The sequence below is a fragment of the Zea mays genome, chromosome 4, assembly GCF_902167145.1.
Source record: "Zea mays cultivar B73 chromosome 4, Zm-B73-REFERENCE-NAM-5.0, whole genome shotgun sequence".
Taxonomy (NCBI): domain Eukaryota; kingdom Viridiplantae; phylum Streptophyta; class Magnoliopsida; order Poales; family Poaceae; genus Zea; species Zea mays.
The window spans coordinates 72,127,514-72,147,589 of record NC_050099.1 but is presented as its reverse complement, the minus strand read 5'-3'; positions in this window follow the sequence as shown (position 1 = coordinate 72,147,589).

Genomic DNA, 20,076 nt, shown 5'->3' with positions numbered 1-20,076 from the left:
TAGCACTGCCTCCGAACCATAGACCATAAAGAAGGGAGTGTTTCCATGCAAAGCTCGGCTAGGTTGAGTTCTTAGGCTCCAGACCACATACGACAACTCTCTGATCCACTTTCCTGCGAACTTTTCATTCTTGTCAAAGACTTTCTTTCTGAGTGCTTCCAATATCATTCCGTTGGCTCTTTCTACCTGCCCGTTGGCTCTTGGGTGTGCCACTGATGCATATTTGATCTGGATGCTTTTTTGTTTGCAGAAATCAAAGAACTCTGAACTAGTGAAATTGGATCCTAGGTCAGTTATGATGCTATTCGGTATTCCGAACCTGAATATTATATCTTGTATGAATTCCACTGCCTTAGCTGAAGTTAGAGAAGCGATGGGCTTGTACTTTATCCATTTAGTGAATTTGTCGATAGCAACCAGTACATGAGTGTATCCTCTTTGAGCTTTCTTGAAGGGTCCAACCATATCCAGTCCCCAGCACGCGAATGGCCATGTTACAGGTATGGTTTGCAGTTGCTGCGCTGGTAAATGTTGCTATTTTGATAAGTATTGACAAGCTTCACATCTTTGGACTAACTCGGCTGCGTCACCCTTTGCCTTTGGCCAGTAGAAACCAGACCTGAAGACCTTCCCAACCAAAGTCCTGGATGCTGCGTGTATCCCGCATTGTCTAGCGTGGACCTCATCTAGCAGTTGCTTCCCACTAGCCGAAAGAATGCATTTCATGAGGACTCCTGTCGCGCCCCTTCTGTATAGTGTTTCCCCAATGAGAGTATAATGAGCTGACTGCCTTGCAATGCGCTCTGCTGCATTTTTGTCATCCGGCTCCTCCTCATTCTTTATATATCTGATGATTGGTTCCCTCCAGTCATCAGAATCTGACTCTAGTTGGCTCAGAATATTGCACTCTTCTGCCCGATCTAATGAGATGCTTGGGCGTAGTACTACTTGGACGAAAACTCCAGGCGGGACCTGAGTTCGACTAGATCCCAGCTTTGACAACACATTAGCTACCGCGTTGCGATCTCTCTCCACATGATGAAATTCCAGCTCTTCAAACTTGTCTTCTAGCTTTCGGACGGCGGTGCAGTATTTTCCCATGGAGTCATTCGAGCAGTCCCACTCTTTATTTAACTGACTTATGACCACCAGTGAATCTCCATATACCATCAGTCTCTTGATGCCTAGTGACATAGCAATGTTCAGTCCATGAATCAAAGCTTTATATTCTGCCGCGTTATTGGACGCTGAGAATAGTAACTGAAGAGCATATTTAAGTTGTTCACCTCCAGGTGCAATGAAGAGGATTCCTGCGCCTGCCCCCTGCAGCTTCAACGAGCCATCGAAATACATCCACCATACTTCTATAGTCTCTGGGTTATCTGGCACTTGTTGCTCGGTCCATTCTGATACGAAGTCAACTAGTGCTTGAGTCTTGATTGCAGTACGCGGTCAAAACTCAATGTCGTGAGCTCCCAGCTCATAGGCCCACTTGGCTATTTTTCCGATGGCTTCTTTGTTGTGGAGAATATCCCCTATTGGGAATCCAGTGACTACTATGACTTTGTGATAGTCAAAGTAGTGACGGAGTTTGCGTGCAGTTAGAAGTACTGCATACAATAGTTTTTGAACTTGAGGATATTTCTTCCTTGAGGGACCCAGGACTTCACTGATGAAATAGACGGGATTTTGTATTGGGTATGCATGTCCTTCTTCTGCTCGCTCGACTACCAACACGGTGCTCACCACGTGAGTCATGCAAGAGATGTACACAGCAGATCTTCGGCCGGTTGACTTGGCGTGGCTCGGCGCGGCGGCTTTAGCACTGGTGGTGTTGTCAGGAATTTCTTCAGGGCATCTAGAGCTTCCTGAGCCTCTGGAGTCCACTGGAACTTGTCTACCTTCTTAAGCAACTTGTAGAATGGTAGGCCTTTTTCTCCCAGCCTTGATATGAACCTGCTTAGAGCTGCCATGCATCCAGTAAGTCTTTGTACTTTCTTCTGTGATCGTGGTGCCTTCATTCTCATGATAGCCTCGATCTTTTCTGGATTAGCCTCAATTCCCCGGTGGCTGACAATAAACCCGAGCAATTTTCCTGCTGGTACTACGAAGACACTTTTCAGGATTAAGCTTCCATCGATATCACCGTAGACTGTTGAAGACCAGCTGTAGATCTTCAATGAAAATTTCTGAGTTTTCTGTCTTGATCACCACGTCATCCACATAAGCTTCCACCCGCTTGCCCTAGTGGTCGGCTAAGCATGTCTGAATGGCTCTCTAGTAAGTCGCTCCAGCGTTTTTGAGGCCAAACGGCATGGAGGTATAGCAGAAAGCCCCGAACGGGGTGATGAATGCTGTTTTTTCCTCGTCTTCTTTTGCCAAACTGATCTGATGATACCCGGAATAGCAATCTAAGAAAGACAACATAGAACACCCGGTGGTCGAGTCTACCACCTAGTCTATTCTAGGAAGTCCGAAGGGATCCTTCGGACAATGTTTGTGGAGATCCGTATAGTCGATGCACATGCGCCAATCCACTTTATTCTTTTTGAGTACAAGAACAGGATTTGCTAACCACTCGGGATGCAACACTTCTCTAATGAATCCTGCCGTGACCAAGCGAGCCAGCTCTGCACGGATGGCTTCTCTCTTGTCGGGCATGAAACGACGTAATTTTTGTCAGATCGGCCTCGCCTGGGGGTAAACCTTCAGTTTGTGCTCGACCAGCTCTCTCGGGACTCCCGGCATATCCGCAGGTTGCCATGCGAATACGTCTCGGTTATCTTGCAGAAACTGGACGAGCGCGCCTTCCTAATTGCCATCCAAGCTAGAACTGATGATGGCAGTCTTGCGCTCATCGGCGAACCCGAGGTTGATTCTCTTGGTTTCTTTAGTCGGCCGCATAGAGGTCACGGCTTGAGCTTCATTCGTGGGTACCGCGAGGTCTTCCTCAGGCTTTGAGTTCGTCTGCACAAAAGAAGTCGTCGATGGCTTGGTGGCGAGGGCCGCCTGAATGGCCACTCGGAAACACTCTGCGACGCCTTGGAAGTCAGCGCGCACAGTTATCATTCCTTGTGGTCCTGGCATCTTCAATATAATGTACGTATAATGTGGAATGGCCATGAACCTCGCCAGTCCAGGCCTGCCGATGATGGCGTTGTATCCGCAGTCGAAGTTCGCCACCTCGAACCTTAGGAACTCGGTTCTGTAGTTTTCTAGAGTTCCAAAGGTGACCGGCATGTAGATGTGTCTGAGTGGATATTCTCCTTCAGTCGGCACGATGTCGAAGAAAGGAGTGTCTGATTCGTGGAGCTCTTTGAGGGGAAGTCCCAAACCTTGAAGCGTCCGGGGGAAGGTGACGTTGATGTTGCTTCCCCCGTCCACTAACACCTTCTTCACCCTGCTCTCTCAGATCACCGGGTTGACGAGGAGCGGGTACTTGCCCGGGTGATCGAAGTTGAGCCACTGATCTGCCCGAGTGAAGGTAATCGGGTGCTCGGACCATCGATATGGGGCGGGAGGGCCGGTGGCCCCCACCATTATCTGATGGTCGTTGAGCTTCTGTTGCCTCTTACTTTCCTGCGATCCATGTCCGTCGAAGATGACGTTGACGTCTCCATTGACACGCGGGAACGCTCCGCCTCCTCCCCCCTCCCGCTGTTGAGGTTGTCGAGGTTCTCTAGGTCCTCCTCGTGGTGGGGGAGGTGGCAGAGGTTGGAAGGGTCGGTCGTTCCCCACGGAGTGCTTGAAGTCTCTGCAGTTACGGAGGGTATGGCACATGTCTTTGTGGTACGGGCACTGGGCGTCGAGGATGTCGTGCAGTGTACGTTCGCCTCCGCGAGGTCCTGCTCGGGCATGAGAGGCAGGTGGTCCGGCGGCGTGGACTTCCTCACGAGGCCTCTTCTCCCAATGTTTGTCGGGTTGTTGGTTCGTGTCACGTCGCGGTGCCGCCGGTGCAGGCTTTGCTCCTCCGATGATGTCCTAAGCTCGTTTGTCGGCGGTGATGTAGAGGTCGGCTTCCCGGAACAGCTGCTCGGAGGTAGTCGGCGCCTTTTGCAATATGGCTCGGACAAAGGCCGAGTCATTAGATCCCCGGTAGAAGTCCTCGATCACTGCCGCTTCCGCAACCTCGGGGATACGATTTCTCATGGTCTAAAATCTCTTGAGGTATGACCGGAGAGTTTCATCCCCTCAGCGTTTGATGGATTTGAGGTCCCATGGCTGCGCCGGTTTGTCGGAGAGAGATTGAAAGTTGGCGGTGAAGCATCGACTGAAGTCGCTCCAGTCGTCGGTGCAGTGTCGGGGTAGGTGTCGAAGCCATTGCAGTGCATCCTATCCGAGGACGATGGGCAAGTATGCGGTCATCACATCTTCGGTTGCCCCAGTGGCTCGGGCGGCGGTGGTGTAGACGGCCAACCAGCCTCCCAGATCCTGCTTAGGCTCGTACTTGTCGATGTTGGAGACTTTGAAGTTAGGGGGCCAGTGAATGGCCCTGAGGCATGGAGTGAGCGCCGATACTCCACACGTGTCCTCCTGTCGTCGATGATGATGTCTATCCCGGGGACGGGAGTTGTTGTCGTGGTGCCTCGACCGTCCCCTGGTTGTGCCACCAATCGAAGCCGTTGCCGACTCAATTCTGGTGGCCTGACTCTGCGCGGGGATGCCGTGATCTCGGTCATATTCTTCTCGGCGCCGGATCTCGTTCTCGTGTCGGCGTTCGCGTGAGGCGTTGATGGAGCTCCATGCATCTCGCCGACTGTTGATGGCGTGTCGTAGATCACTCGGCGGATGAGCGAGAGGTAGGAGATGATTAGCTGCCCGAGTGAACAGCTACCGATAGCCCTCAGCGTCCGGAGTCCGGGGGAGGCCATCAGCTATCCGAGCCAATACTCCACCGACCTCACTCGGTGTGTTCATGGCTCGGGTGAAGTCGGGGTTCAGGTTTCATCCGAAAAGAGGATTCTCTCGGTGTTGTCTCGCTTCCTGCTCAGCCTGCTCTTGAGCTTGCCGACGATCACACCGTCGGGAATTCCTCCTTTCCCTGAAGACCCGTTCTTCTAGAGTCTCTCCCATCTTTGAGACCTCATCTCGTGACACGGGCTACACCGAGTCCCGCTCTCTGGCTTCATGATGTTGCCAAATATTTTAGCGTCGGTTCCTTCGTCGGCAAGATTCCCGCTGAAGAGGTTCTTCTCCTGGCGCGGTTGGTTCATCGTCGGAGATGGGAGTTGATTCCACTCTTCCCCCGATGAAGAGGACGTTGGGGTAGAATGGAACCATCGTAGTGACGAGCTTCTTTCTGTTTTCCTTTGAGGGCGGATGTACCAAAAGAGCAGTTTGACAATCCTTGACCTTGTTCACCTCCTTTCTCCTAGTGATCTATGTCCATGTCTCTGTGGGAGAGGTGGACATGGGAGTTCTTCGGGTAGATGGACCCTCTACTCCTAGCTTGCGGGAGGGAGTCTTTGCTCGAAGCGCTGGAGGTTGCGCTTTTTCCTGCTCCGCTCTGGCTTTTTTGGAGATCGTTGTAGAAGGCTTTTTCTCCGGCAGATCCGCGATGCGATGCAGAATTCCCTTTTCGTCTGCTACGGATGAAATGGTTCCGAAGCAGAACATGGACCCGGGGCGGAGGACAATCTTGTTCTGGAAGATGATGGCCATTAAGCTAGCTTGGATCAGTGACACACCCCCTACCTAGCATGCCAGCTGTCGGTGTTTTGGGTTTGACCGTGCACCCAGGGTTGCCCCTCGAGGTGCTTTTTGGAGTAGGACGGTGTTACCGACTGTAGCTCGATGGTTCGTGCCAAATGCACGAGAGACAGTGGACAATTTTGTACAGGTTCGAGCCGCTTTGAGACGCGTAATACCCTACGTCCTGGAGTGGATACTTTGTGGGGTGGGTTACAAGGGGGTCCTCTAGTATCAGGGATGTTAGAGGACTGAGTAGATGGCTGAGTAGTGAGATATGTTTTTGAGGGGATGCCCCCTAGGCCTTATATACTCGACCGTGGGGCATTACATGCGGATATGATAACAATGTGAGCCTAAGTAATAGTGAACCGACTGAGCCTATCTTCCTATAATTCAGCCGACCTATCTCCGTTCAGTTCCGATGTATGAGGACAATGTACGGGAAGGTCGGGTCATTGCTGCGGTTGCTGCTTAAACTCGTCGGGCCGTCTGGGCTTGCGTAGATCCAATCTTGTGTCAACCCACTTCACCGGACATCCCTCCCCAGGCCCACGAAGGGATGACCTTGCGAACTATTGGGCCCAAGGCCTTTCACGAGGTCTTTTAGCCTTCAAGTGGACCCGGGGGATATCTGTCCCCCACAAGCATATCCTTGAGAGTCTTTTATTTTGACGGGTAAGACTTGCGAAAGTACACTTCGTACTCAGGGTTTTCGAACCCATGTTGTTGTTGTTGAGGAAGCAGCAAACTTTTGTTGCTTTTGCTCTAAGGTGGTGCCAAAAGAAGAATCTCAAGAGTGAAGCCTCGGGAGGAAGTTGTGCTCCTTTTAAAAACATTATACTTTTATGTAGGAGGGGTTTTGCCTCCCGAGTTTGTAATAATAATACTTCTGCACTCATATACCTCTGGTCTATAATAATAACACTTTTTTTATATGTTAATGTAAATTAAGTTACTGTAATTGCTTCCACTTATTTGTTCCTCCGATTTGTTGTAATATCTGCGTGACGGGTGAAACGCTCTTGGGAAAGGTAAAGGATACAAATACCAAACTTGTCGAGTGATTAGGTGCATCTACAAGGTTGTCTGAGGTCCGCTGGACAAGGACAACTGTAGGTGGGCCTAATGACTTGGGAGGTTCCGTCACAGCTGGTATCGGAGCAAAGCCCATCTCTTCAGATATTATGAAGCATTTCAAAAAGAATTTTCAAAGGCTTATCTAAGAAAATTTCTTTCATTCTTATCTTACTACTTTCTGAAGATATGCATGCATCATGTTTTAAAACTATACTAATAAATTTTCCCCCCTTATGAAGATATGCCGTCGCGTACGAGGAAAACCGCGCGTAAGTCCACTGGACCTATTGGCGTACCTAGGCATCAGTTGGCTCCAAGGCATGAAAGGAGCAGCAGCGGCAGCAATGATCCGATCGGAGACCTAGAAGCCCAAGTGGAGCAGCTTCAGACGGAGCTACGACACCAAAACAGAGTGTGGGCAGACGACAGTCAGCGTATAGCTGAATTGTCAGTCGAAGTCGGCCGCTTGCGGTTTGAGCTCTCTGAACGAGACTCGGCCATTGATTGGGCCATCAACTCACGCTCGATCGCTTGGCATCGTGAAGCAAAAGCTCGAGCCCATGTGGATGAGCTCAGCATGGCCCTTGATAACCTGCAAGTATATTGTAATACTCTACATGAGGAAGTACATGTACTGTATGGTCGAGTACACCCGGATGTGCCCGCTAACCCTATTGGAATGGGAGCCGGACCATCGGGGATAGCAGGTGAAAGACAGGATGGGGGAACTGGATCTTTTTAAGCCCCCTCCTTCTATGAACCTAGCTGATGAGCGGTCTCCTACAGCAGACAACGAAGCAACAAAAGATAATGAAGACTAGACTAGTATAGTTTAGAAACTATACATATGTAAAATACATAATGAAGTCATGTTGTACATTCGAGTCTGTATCATTACATCTTGGTAATGTAAAATGATGGTATGTATCAGCATGTTATATTTTTCCCAAATATTTCCTTGCCTCAGATGCCATCAAGGACTCGTGCGCATGACGGCGCGGGTGCTTCCCGTGGTCGGGAAGACACGCCCAATCCACCGCCTTTACCGCCAACATTGGCTGAGGCTACCGCTGTCTTGGTCAATGCGACCGTCGACAATACCCGCTTTTTACGCGAAATGGCGGGTAACCAATTCCAGCAACAAGGCAGAAGGGCTCCTCCCCAGGGACCACGTGAGACTTCATATCTGGACTTCTCTGAAACCTATCCCCCACTCTTCGTTAAAGCCGAAGACCCTCTGGAAGCCGACGAATGGGTATGGGTTATGGAGCAGAAATTTTGACTAATCCGCTACACCGAAACCTAGAAGCCGTTGTTCACTGCTCAACAATTAAGAGGCCCTACCAGTACTTGGTGGGGAAATTTTGTGGCCATTCAACCGGCCGGGCATCAGGTCACGTGGGATGAATTTAAGTTAGCGTTTCGTGAGCACTATATTCCAGAAGGAGTGCTACACATGAAATAGGAGGAATTTATGCGGCTCAAGCAAAGGGGAGATACTGTCATGCAGTATCTCAACAAATTTAATCATTTATCCCAATACGCAATTGACCAAGTAAACACTAACCTAAAAAAGAAGAATTGCTTCATGAGAGGACTTAACGACCAGCTTCAAAGAAAAATGGCCACCTGCCTTGACCTCACTTACAGCAGAGCTGTCAGCACGGCGCTGGCAGTAGAAGCTAAGAATACAGGCCAAGGAAAATCGAAGGGATTCGAAGGAGACAGGTCCAATCAGGGACCTGAAAAGCGAACCAGGTTGGTAATCCGACCTGTGAATCAGAATCGTTCTTCATTTCTCCCACCCTCCTACCCATTCAAATAGCCTATCTTCATTCGCCCTGCCACTGCCCCCACTTCTACAAGTCAGCCGAGTGCCCCTGGTGCTCATTTCCCCGCCCTCCCTAGTTCCTCAACTGGCTGCTTCAACTGTGGGAAGTCTGGTCATTTTATCAAAGACTGCCCATATCCGAGGCAGAATAAAACCAACAATCAGTAGAACTCACGGAACTCAAATCAAGGCAAAGGGAACGTGGCAAATAATTCAGCGAGCAAGAATATCAAGAAGACTGGGCGAATATATTACACTCAAGTGGCCACTACATCGGAAGGAGAGCCGGTTATGATGGGTACGTTTCTTATGGCCAATCACCCAGCAATCATTCTCTTTGATTTTGGTGCTTCACATACATTTATAAGCAAGAAATTCATGGAGAAATATTGCATTCCTTGCATTGAATCAAGGGAAGGGTTTATTATTCATTCGCCTAGGGGACAAATATTTACTAAAGAAGTGGCCTTCAATGTGCCAGTAACATTGGCTGAACGAGATTTTCCCACCAATATGATTGTTCTGAAAGGCCAAGATATAGATGTAATTCTAGGCATGAATTGGTTAGCCCAACACAAAGCTATCCTCAACACTGATTTGAGAACCATCAGGTTGAGCTATGGCCATGAAGAGGTTCTCTTGTCCATCCCTGTAGCTATTCTAGCTAAACCATTTGGCAGAGTCTATGAAGCTATCATGCCGGAAATCCAAGATATTTCGGCAGTATGTGAATTCCCGGATGTCTTTCCGGAAGATCTGCCTGGATTACCTCCAGAAAGAGATGTAGAGTTTGTGATTGAACTGAAGCCCGGTACGACTCCTATTTCTAGAAGGTCGTACCGAATGCCTCCAAATGAGTTGGCATAGCTCAAGAGTCAATTACAAGATCTACTGGAGAAGGGATTCATTTGACCCAGTTCGTCACCTTGGGGATGTCCCACAATCTTTGTCAAGAAGGATCAAACGCTTCGGATGTGCGTGGACTACAGACCCCTTAATGAGGTCACAATCAAGAACAAGTACCCTCTTCCCCAGATCGATATCTTGTTCGATCAACTTACTGGAGCAAGGGTATTCTCCAAAATTGACCTCAGGTCGGGCTATCATCAGATCCGTATCCGACCCAAAGGTATACCCAAGACCGCATTTACTATGCGGTTTGGATTATTCGAATATTTGGTTATGTCTTTCGGATTAATGAATGCTCCTGCCCACTTCACATACCTAATGAACTCGGTATTTATGCCCGAGTTGGACAAATTTGTGGCGGTCTTCATTGATGATATCTTGATTTATTCCAAGAATGAAGAGGAGCATGCTCCGCATCTACGGATCGTATTAACGTGCTTAAGGGAACATCAATTATATGCAAAATTCAGCAAGTGCGCGTTTTGGCTGGAGGAAATTGAGAGCACCTAGAAGGGGGGGGGGTGAATAGGTGATCCTGTAAAATCAAACACTAAATAGCCACAAACTTGATTATAGTGAGGTTAGTGAAATCAAGTGGCTATTGAACACGCTCGTGCGAGCAAGACAATCACAAGAAGCAACACACGAGACACACGATTTTTATCCCGTGGTTCGGCCAAGTAACACTTGCCTACTTCCACGTTATGGCGTCCCAATGGACGAGGGTTGCACTCAACCCCTTTCAAGTGATCCAATGATCAACTTGAATACCATGGTATTTTCCTTTAGAGTATCTTTCCCGGTTGCGAGGAATTTCCACAATTTGGAGTCTCTCACCCTTACAATAGAGATCACAAGGAAGCACAAGAGTAAGGGAGGGAAAGCAACGCACACAAGACTCAAATTCGCAGCAAAATCACGCACACACGTGAAGAGGTGAGCACACAACACAGCGCGAAGAGTTTACAACTCGAAAGTGCTCAAATCTCAAGAACTATGATCAGAATGCGTGAATCACTACAGGAATCCTAATGATTCCCGTCGGCCAGGGAAAAAGCCGACGGGGATAACGTAACTCCCGTCGGCTACACAACAGCCGACGTGAATAACTTAACGCCCGTCGGCCAGAGAGTAGGCCGACGGGGATTACTTAACTCCCGTCGGCCAGAGCGTAGGCCGTCGAGGATTAGGCTTTTATGAGCGCGGGTTCACCCGCGCGGGCTCATTTCTCTGTCTTTCCTTCCTAGCCGCCGCCGCCTCCTGCCCTATTCGCCGCCGCCTCTAACCGCCGCTGCGCCGCCGCCCCTCCCCGCCGGCGTGCCTTCCCGGCCGAGCCCGACCGTCCACGCCACGCACCCGGCCGCCCCGGCGCCGCCCGTCCGCCGCCCGTCCGCTCGCGGCGCCGCGCGCCCAGCCGCCCCACCGCCGCGCGCCCGTCAGCGCCACCGCGAGCCCGGCCGCCCGTCCCCGCCGCGTGCCCGCCCGTCCGTCGCCGCCGTGTCCGCCCTCGCTCGTCTCCGCCGTGCCCCACACCGCCCACATCGCCGCCGGGCCTCCCATCGCGCTCACAAACGCCGCCGCCGCCGCCTCTCGGAGTGTCGTCGCTGCCTCCCGAGCGCCGCCGCCGCGCCCAAGCGCCGCCTCCGCCCCCGACCGCATCTCCGAACCAACTACGACACCCACGTGAGTTAATTATGTGTGTACATGTTAATGCATTGGATTGTGAATGTTAATTATGTGTGTACATGTTTATTTTCGTCGGTTTTTTATGGCCGACGAGAGTTAACTTTCATGTGATTAGTATTAATTTAATAACACATGTAATTAGAGTGTGATTATAGTTAATTTAATATCACATGTGTCGCTTCATGTTAGGTAATTATTAATTGTATTCTTATAGTAGATTTAACTTATACTATTGAATTGTTAAATTTGATGTTATTTATTGATTAGATTTAACTTATAATATTAGGATGTATGAAGGTTTCGATATTGATTAATTTTATGTTATTTATGTGTATATATAATTATTTATGTATATATATAGTTTTACTACTTACCTATAGATGTATATATGTATGTATATATATGTGTGACGTGTAGAAACGTGATTGTCTCACACACACTCTTTACTCGTACACAGCCGCAATAATGGGTGATAGACGTGATTGGAAGTATGAAGGTTTCAAGAAGGGTGGGTGTCACACTAGTGAATGGTTTGCCAAGACACAAATATTTCTGGACCATGTAGCTGCTTTGTCACAAATAGATAATATTAGGTGTCCATGCAATAAATGTAGAAATATGACGAGCCACACCAAGAGGCAGGTCACACTACACCTGTGCTCGCATGGTTTCGTGCCAGGCTATAAGGTCTGGTATCTCCACGGTGAAGATGTTGAACGAGCAGCAGAAGTAGAAGTCGATGACGGTGAAGATGATGTTGATAGGATGGACCAGATGCTTGAGGATCTGCAGCCTGAACTAACACCAAATCATCATGATTCACCTACACCGGAGGTTCAGAAGTTCTTCGACCTACTCAAAGCGTCAGAAGAGCCTCTTCACGGGCACACTGACGTGACCGTCCTCGAATTCGTGACCCGACTGATGTCAATCAAGTCAAAATTTGCATTTTCAATTAATTGTTACAAGGAGCTTGTGGATTTGATTAGCGAGGTTCTTCCTACGGGTCACAAGATGCCCAAAGACATGTACCAGTCCAAAAAATAGCTTGAAGGTCTTGGTATGGAGTATGAGAAGATTGATGTTTGCCAAGACAACTGTATGCTTTTTTGGAAGGAACATGGCAGAGAACAAAAATGCTTAAAATGTGGGAAGTCAAGGTACGTGGAGCTTGTAAATGAAGATGGGGAGAAGGTGGTGACAAAGGTTGCACATAAACAGCTTCGGTACATGCCTCTCACTCCTAGAGTGAAACGTTTGTTTCTCTCGAGGAAGACCGCTATGCACATGAGGTGGCATAAAGATTGTACGGACAGACAAGATGGGTTAATGGTGCACCCGTCAGATGGTGATGCATGGAAGGCTCTTGACAAATTTGATCCAGATTTTGCCAGCGATGCAAGAAACGTTCGTATCAGCTTGGCAACTGATGGTTTCACACCGTTCAATATGACCGCTGCGTCGTATTCATGTTGGCCTGTCATTGCCATACCGTACAACCTTCCACCTGCTCTTTGCATGAAATATGAGTTTATGTTCCTATGTCTTGTTATACCTGGGCCTGAGCATCCTGGCGTACGCCTCAATGTGATGCTTCAACCACTTATTGAAGAGTTAAAGAAGCTATGGCAAGGTGTGGAAGCCTATGACTGCTTCAAGAAGCAGAAATTCAATCTTCGTGTTGCATATCTGTTCTCGGTTCATGATTTTATGGCGTATGGTATTTTCTCTGGATGGAGCGTGCATGGTAGATTGACGTGTCCTTATTGTGCTAAAGATACAGATTGTTTTCATCTTAGTGCTGGTGGCAAGATATGTTACTTTGATTGCCATAGATGTTTTCTACCCTTCAATCACCCCTTCAGAAGGCAGAGAAAGGAATTTAGGAAGGGCACCATTGTCACGAAGGGACCGCCCAAGCGATGTAGTGGGATAGAAATTACAGAAGAGCATATGAAACTTGTCCTAGACGAGAGTGGGAAAAGGTATCAAGGTTTTGGTGAGGAGCATAACTGGACTCACATATGTGGCTTGTGGGAGCTTCCTTATGCTAAGTCATTGATTTTGATGCACAACATCGACGTCATGCATCAAGAGAGTAACTTTTGCCAAGCCCTCATAAATACATGCATGGATTTCCCTGATAAAACGAAAGACAATGACAAGGCACGCATGGACTTAGCAGTGATATGTGATCGTCCAACCCAAGTGCTTAGAGAAAACGGAGGAAAACTAAAAGCTGACTATTGTCTGAAATCTAAGCAACGGAAAGAAGTGATGAAGTGGATGAAGGATATTAAATTCCCCGATGGTTATGCCGCTGGTTTTAGAAGATCCGTGAACTTGAAGACAATGAAGATGAATGGACTGAAGAGCCATGACTTCCACATAATTATGGAGAGGCTCATGCCTGTAATGTTTCGTGGGTACATTTCCGAAGCTGTGTGGAAAACGTTAGCTGAAGTTAGCTATTTCTATAGACAGTTGTGTGCTATAGAAATCAGAAGAGATGTGATGGAACAGCTGGAGAAAGAGGCACCGATGCTTTTGTGCAAATTGGAAAAAATATTTCCACCGGGTTTCTTCAATCCTATGCAGCATCTCTTTATACATCTTCCATATGAGGCTAAGGTCGGTGGTCCTGTTCAGTATAGGTGGATGTTTCATATAGAAAGAGCATTAAAGAAGCTTAGAGCAATGGTGGGCAATAAGGCAAGAGTTGAAGGATGTATTGTGGAACAATTTAAACTAAAGGAGGTAGCACACTTCACAAGTTGTTACTTTGCAGAAGAACATAATGTATTTGCTCGAAAGAAAAGGTACCATGATGATGAACGAGAGATGCCTCAGTGTAGTGATCTTTCGATTTTTCAGACAAACGGCAAAGTCGTTGGTCCACCCAAGGCATATCACCTCAGTATGGAAGAACGGAAGTCTGCTTTACTGTACATGTTCACGAATATGCCTGAGGTGGAGAAATACTTTGTGTAAGACTTATTTTCTTAAACTGTTCATATGTGAATTAGTTTATGTTATCAAATATCTCATGTCATACAATGATATTTGACAGCGAGTTTGATGAACAAAACATGAGGTGTCTCGGTAGGCCAACAGCGAGAGGCATAGACAAATTGCGACACGATGGTATGCATGGGCGACCTAATTTCATTATGTGGCTTCGGGACTGTGTAAGTCTTAATTATGTGGCTCCGACAGCTAATTTCAGTTAACTAATATTACATAATTTGCTAATACTTTGTGGCATAATTGACAGTTTGGGGAGGAAATGAATTTGAATGATGACTTATGTCAGTTATCTATTGGAAGCGTAACTGCCAAAAGCTATGGACGTTACGACGTCAATGGATATCGCTTTCATTCAAGCATTTTCGAATCAAGTCATCCTATGGCCGCCACTCAAAATAGTGGAGTCGTTACTAGGGCAACCGACATGGAAGGACACGAAGCCTGCTATTACGAGAAAATCAAAAATATAATCGAGATTACATTTGCTGGAAATAAGCCTTTAGCGCTAGTTTTCTTTGAGTGTAAATGGTATGACCCGAAGTATTATAGGACCGAATTTGGGATGACACAGATCCAACCTGAAAAATTGCTTCAAGGACACGACACGTATATCCTTGCCCATCAAGAAGACCAAGTTTATTTCTCGACATATCCATGCAAAAAGTTGTCTAAATGGAGGGTTGTGTACAATGTAAATCCCCGCGAACGCCTATACACTCCTGGTGAGGACGAATATCAAATTGGTCACCTTGAGCAGGTTGATGAGGTGTTTCAAGAAGAAGAGTTGCCAACTAGTTTTCATATTGATCCTGCACCGGCATTAGATTCACTAGTTGCAGACGTTAACGACTTAACTTTTCCCGAGAAAAGGAGAAGACAACCTGTTAGGAGAAAAGTTACATGGCGACCTCTGCATAGAAGAGAACAAATAGATCCCGATTTTGATGATATTTAACAAGTAAAGTTGTTTTGTTATTTCATTTGTTTATATTTTAAGTATTATGTCATTTTTGATGCACTAATGAATAATTTCTTATTTTTTATGCAGGATGCCGCCAAAATCAAAGAAGTCAGTGAAGGGGCTGTTCAAGGGCCTGGGCCTTTTTCAGGGCAGTTCTTCGAGCAGCAGCAGACGTCGAGAGCTGTTGAGCGCGGTACATGGAGATGAGGTAACATATCTTGTACAAATAAATTTGTTTACATATTTACAAATAAATCTTGAGTTGTATGTACCAGGATGAGCAGCACACTGAGGAGCAGCACATTGAGGAGGAGCAGCACAATGAGGCTGAGCAGCACAATGAGGAGGTGGAGCACAATGAGGAGGTGGAGCACGTGACATGGGACCAGGCCGCACAGCATCACCAGCCATGGGACCAGTGGGACCACCAGAGAGAGCAGCAACAGGCGTGGGACCAGTGGGGCCAACAGGGCGAACCGGCTGACAACCCGATGGATGATGGCTCGGGAGGCTCTTCAGCGACACGCACACGTCGCTCAAGAAAAAGCCACTCAGTAAAGCCTCGTCACGCGATAGAGCGAGAGGCTGATAGGACTTTAATCATGCCACATGGAGATCGGTGAGTGTAATATATTAACTTATCTCATATAACTATTATGTGTATTGTTAATGTTTTTGTGTAATGCAGGAATTGGGAGGACATGTCCTTTGACGGCAAGGGACACCACACTCAGGTTAACCTTACGTTGGGTTCTCTTTGCCGCCTTCACTACCCTGGTATAGTGAAGGTGTCAAACGGTGATACCGAGGATGAGGTGCTCGTCAGTACCTGGGACGAGTACAAGTTTAAAAAGGAACGAAACCACACCGACAGACAAGGACTTGTGCGTAATGACTTTTGGGTATGAATTCTTTATTATTTTTGTTATGTTTCTTAATATTGTAAATCTATGACTTATACCATTGTATTTGTATTCTTTATGTTGTAGCTTCGATATCGGTTGCCTGACGGAGAGGATTACATGGGGCACGCTGAACGTGTCTCCCAAAACAATGCAAAGAAGCTGGTGAAGGATGCCATATACTATGCGAGAATTCAGGCTACAAACCTGTATTTTCAAAAGCATCCGGAAGAAGCAGGCCCCTTGAATAAAAAGGAAGGGTCCTCAAAGATATATTTGACTGAGGATCAATATCGTGAGGTTAGTATTCAATTTGTTTTACCTTTTATATTTATTGTTGTGATTGATAATATGTAACATTGTGTGTGTGCAGGTGATGGTTCCATGGATGGCGCCCGTGCCTGATGCGTACTATGCTTGGTGTCGATATTGGGCTTCCGAAGGCTTCCATAAAGCGTCAGCGCATCACAGACAATGTCGAGGAACCAATCCTAACCACAAGTTTGGCGGTGACGACATGATACGAAAAGCTAAAAGAATGGTAAGTTTGATCTATCTATGTCGATCAGCAAATAATACGATTGCTTATGAATGTTTTTTGTATATACAGGAAGCTACGAGTGGCCAAAAGCCTAGTGACATTGAGGTCTACCAGGAGAGCCACAAAGGACTAGACCCGAACAACCCTGACCAGCTCTGCAGCCAGACAGCCACGGATCGCTTGGTGAGTTTTGGCTCAAAAGTTCAAACGTTCAAAGTATATTGAATTCCTGCATTTGTAAGGTTGTGAATGATGTATAGGCGGCATATGGGGAGGAGATGGTTCGTCGCCATGGCCCTGACTTCGACTGGCGCCATGAACCGGTGGATCCCTCGGTGGTGTACGCAAGTGGTGGTGGCAAAGCGCATGGACGGTAAGCTCTAACTTATGAAATTATATGGTTGACACTAAATTGATTATACAGTAATCACATTTTTTGAATAACTTATAGATACGCACTCTTCGACGGATTCATTGACTCGTCGTCGGTGAGATCTCAGAGGACGGGTTCATCTTCTCAGAGGACTCGACCGAACGAGCAGGAGTTGGAGATTATGAGGATGCGTGAAGAGATGAGACAACAACGCGAATTTATGGAGGCTTGCAATGCACATAACCAAGCGATGTATCAAGTGAGTACACATAATCCGAACTCTAAATTATTATATTTCAATACAACATCTTCGGTACTAACACATATGTGTTTAACAGTTAATGCAGCAACAGGGCATGACATCAAATTTTCCACCGCCACCACAATGGAGCCAATTTGCAAACACACCAGTTCCACCACCACAGTTCACCACCCCTCCGACACATATACCTGCACCTGGAGATAGGGTACGTTTGATAACTCTCCATTAATTTATATACTTGTATACTTTTTTGATATTTGCATTTAACGTGATGATATTTGCTAACTTGCATAGGTTACGCCCGAAGCGGGTGGTAGTGGGTCTGATCTCACAGCAGGGACTGGATTTGTTGACTCGCTCTTCGCGTTCCCTCCTCCTGGTGGTGGTGGCGGCAGCGGTCAAAGCTCTAACGATCCAAGTGGTGGTTATCTCTAAACACTTGAACATGTTTCTTAACTCGTGGACTCTTGGTCGTACTTGAACATATGTCGTACTTATATTTCAATACTATGTCGTACTCGTTGACTCGATGTGGTGGTTGAACTTATATTTGAAATGTTGGTGGATGTTATGTTTGTAATGCGTGATTTTAATATGAATGCATGTGTTTGTAATGTGGCTGTTATCTGTGATTTATGTTATGTGTGATATATGTTATGTGTGCAGAAATAATGTCCTAATTTAGTGCTGTTTTTGTAACAGTATAGGGTAATTCTCGTCGGCCCAGTTAATTCCCGTCGGCTATGGTCGAACCGACGGGAATTAACTAATAACTCTCGTCGGCCCAGTTAATTCCCGTCGGCTTGGGGAACCGAAGGGAATTAACTAATAACTCCCGTCGGCCTGGGGAACCGACGGGACTTAACTAATAACTCCCGTCGGCCTGGGGAACCGACGGGAATTAATTAATAACTCCCGTCGGCCTGGGGAACCGACAGGAGTTAGCATTAATTCCCGTCGGCTAGTTAGTGGTCGACAGGAATTAATAATTCCCATCAGCCACCGACGGGGATAAACTTATCCCCGACAAGGGACGCCTGGCGGCTGAAAACCGACGGGAATAAGCCCTAAACCGACGGGAATTAAGTAATTCCCGTCGGTTTATGCTTATTCCCGTCGGTTTCTGGCCGACGGGAATTAAGTGAATTCCTGTAGTGAGTGCAGAGTCTAGGTGCCTTAGGATGTTTCTTGTAAGCTTGGTCTTCTCCTCCATGCGCCTAGGGGTCTCTTTTATAGCCCCAAGGCAGCTAGGAGCCGTTGGAGACCAACTTGGAAGGAAATTCCTGCCTTCTGTCGAGTGGTGCACCGGATAGTCCGGTGCACCACCGGACAACCACTGTTCATGTCCTATGCGCGATCTCCTTCCATATCGAGCACATCCGATCGTTGCTCCTCGGGGCTGGTTGGCGCACCGGACACTGTCCAGTGCACACCGGACAGTCCGGTGTGCCCAACCGACCGTTGCTGCGGGCCACGCGTCGCCCGCGGATTGCGCAGCCAACCGTTGGTCGCTAGCGCAGTTGGCTCACCGGACAGTCCGGTGCACCACCGGACAGTCCGGTGAATTTTAGTCGTACGCCTCTGTTGTTTTCCCAAGAGCAGCTAGTTCACTGTCGGCCAGCCTGGCACACCGGACAGTCCGGTGTGCTAGGCCCGAGCTGATGTTGGCTGCTCATAGCTAATCCTTTTCCAAATTCGTTTCTCTTTTCTCTGTAATATTTCTAGCACATGGACACACATGTTAGTACTTAAAAGCAATTCACTAAGTCTAGAAACGTACCTTGTTCTTTGATTTGCACTTCTCACTCATTTAGCACATAAGAGCTTATTTAATATGTGTTGGACATTTAATCACCAAAACATTATAGAAATGGCACAAGGGCACATTTACCTTTCAATCTCCCCCATTTTGGTGATTTATGCCAACACATCAAAAAGGCAACAAAAGAAGTGCAACATCAATGCAAATGAAGACCAAATTCTCTTTACTTAGGATTTGGCATATGCATTCTTTGTCACCACTTGGTTTGTTTTTGCAAATTAAATTCATTTTCCTATCTCTAAGTTAAACACACTTGTTTGGGAAAATCGAGAGATATTCCAAGAGTAAATTAATCAAGTGCCAAAAACTCCCCCTTTTTCTCATAGTCAACATTCTCCCCCACAAGAGACCAAATTTTGCAATAAGTGTATTTTGATAAAAACTAACTTCTAACTCCTCTATTTTCAAAATTCACAAGTGGTTGGCTGATCCATTTTGCTTTGGCCTTAATTTCTCCCCCTTTGGCATTAAGCACCAAAACGGGATCATTCTTGGCCCGTTAACCCCATCACCTCACAAAAAATGTCAATTAAGAGCAAAAGGGCAATGAGAGCATAAGTATGAACTTGGAATTAAATACACTAATACGGGAGTGCAGTGGAAGTCTTTGCGGCGTGCAAGTTCATTTTCCCTTTCAATGCACCTTTGAGACTACATCAAGTGTACTTAAACAAACAAATTAGTCTCAAAGGAATCAAGTTGTAACACATCTCCCCCTAAACATGTGCATCATTTGCGTATGGACTTGTGAGGTCCGAGGATCACTTGTACAACTTGAGCACCATAAATAGATAAAAAATGATGTAAATGCATAAAGTAACATGATCAAAGGCATAGAACACATGTATGCTATAGATCAATCCAAGTTACGCAAATCTAAGACATTCAGGTCACTACGCAACCTGCAAAACCTTTTCTCATCTAAAGGCTTAGTGAAGATATCGGCTAGCTGGTTCTTGGTGCTAATGTGATACACATCGATATCTCCCTTTTG